Source organism: Carassius auratus, chromosome 46 (assembly GCF_003368295.1).
Source record: "Carassius auratus strain Wakin chromosome 46, ASM336829v1, whole genome shotgun sequence".
Lineage (NCBI taxonomy): Eukaryota > Metazoa > Chordata > Actinopteri > Cypriniformes > Cyprinidae > Carassius > Carassius auratus.
Window position 1 is genome coordinate 18595160 of NC_039288.1, and position 1923 is coordinate 18597082.

The window sequence follows — 1923 nt, forward strand, 5'->3', positions numbered from 1 at the left end:
TTTAATGTCAGATGAGCATTGCGTGCAGATTATTTGTATATAATTTTATTATTGCTTCAGATCGTCAGTCGATGTTTTTACCTGACTAATTTAACTCTGTATGCCTTAGTGTGTGTGTGTGTGTGTGAGACAGAGGTGTGTACAGACTCAAACGTTTCTAGAAAAGTGCCTCATTATTGATCTTGCTGATCGTACCGCCCAAACCACCCTGACGTCCTTTAGTGTTTCTACAAAGATCATTTCATATTGATTTCTTACCTCATATCAGAATGTTGTCAGAAAAGAGGCTTCTAATTGGAAGAGCCTTGACGTCAATCAAATTCTCTGTCCAATAGGGATAAGCGGTTTCAATTTGGGGCGTAGCTCATGTATATTTGTAGATCAGGTAGAATTAGTTACATTTATTTATTTTTTCTTGATTGAGGTTATTCTTCCAAATTGAAATTTTAAATCCCGAGCATTAGTAAACAATCTTAAAAGGCTAAGCTGGTTAAATATTAAGTTCTTCGTATTTTTGTTTTGTTTTCCAGTAAAGATAATGTACAGATTCTTAAATCAAGATTGTGGTACTTAAGCATCAATTCACTTAATTTTTATGCATTTACAGGAAAATGTTTTCAGACATTTTACATCTACAGTTAATATGACTTAAGATATTAAGTCTGAAAAAATTATAATATTACAATTATTTTGCTTATATATATAAAAAAAGTCATTAGGGTAAAAAAATAACTGCCCACTCTTTCTTGTTTTCAAGCATAATTTCACTTAATTTTGATCTATTTTTTAGAAAAGGTATGCCATTTTATATAGTTATACAGTATATAATTCGTTGGGTTTATGCTTAAATCAAGAATACATAAATCTGTCAATGGGTTAAAAATATATATTTTATACTTTTAAAATTATATATATATATATATATATATATATATATATATATATATATATATATATATATATTAATATATATATAATTTGTATATTTAATATATATAATAATATTTAATATATATATAATTTGTTTTTTTTTTTTGTTTTTTTCACTGCCAAATATGATTGTTTTAATTAGAATTACATTTTCTGAAAAATGTTGCATTAAGTTTCAAATCTGCAGTGAATAATATAACTTGATCAAAACTAAGCTTATGCTTAAAACAAGAAAAATAATATTTGTAAGTGGGGTAAAAAAAAAAAAAACTTTTCCATTTGAATTAAAAAAAAAAATCTTCTTGTAAATTCACTTAATTTTTACTTCCAGTAAAAATCCAGTAATTTTGCATCTCCAATGAATGTATCCTGATTTATGAATGTTTAGATATTGATACTGGAAAACTACAAATTCCTGAGCAAGAATCTTTTTTTTTTTTTTTTTTTTGCAAAACAAGCTTTAATAATTTTTGTAAAGCGTTCCATTGGTCAATCTGTTCCCATGAAAGACTGTTAAATACGCTGCATGACGAGTCAAGCAGGCGCCCAACACAACATCCCAGTATTTACAGTAACGTTTACACCAGATGAGATTAATAAAACACTCCATCTGAACCCGAATGTACGAATCCACCAGAGAGAAACCTAAAGCTGAATGTGTTGCTTTACCAAACGTACAGCTGATTTCCCCACCGAGGTGACTGCTTGCTGATTGGAGGGGTTTTCAGTGGAAACAGCCAATCAGGAGAGGCGTTCTGCTTGTGTGTGCGGCCGAGACACGCCTCCGTCTAATAGTCCAGTGTGTTACTAGTTGCATTTGCACTGAATATAATGTCATTGAGGTTCAGCTGTTTCGTGTCACACTAAAGGTGTCAGGATGAACATGTACTGTGAATAGAGGAATAAAATGATTGACATCTTTCTGCACCCCTGACTCCTGTGTCCTGCATTTCTTTGTGCAGTTATTCAGCCTCCAGATGTTATTCAGATATT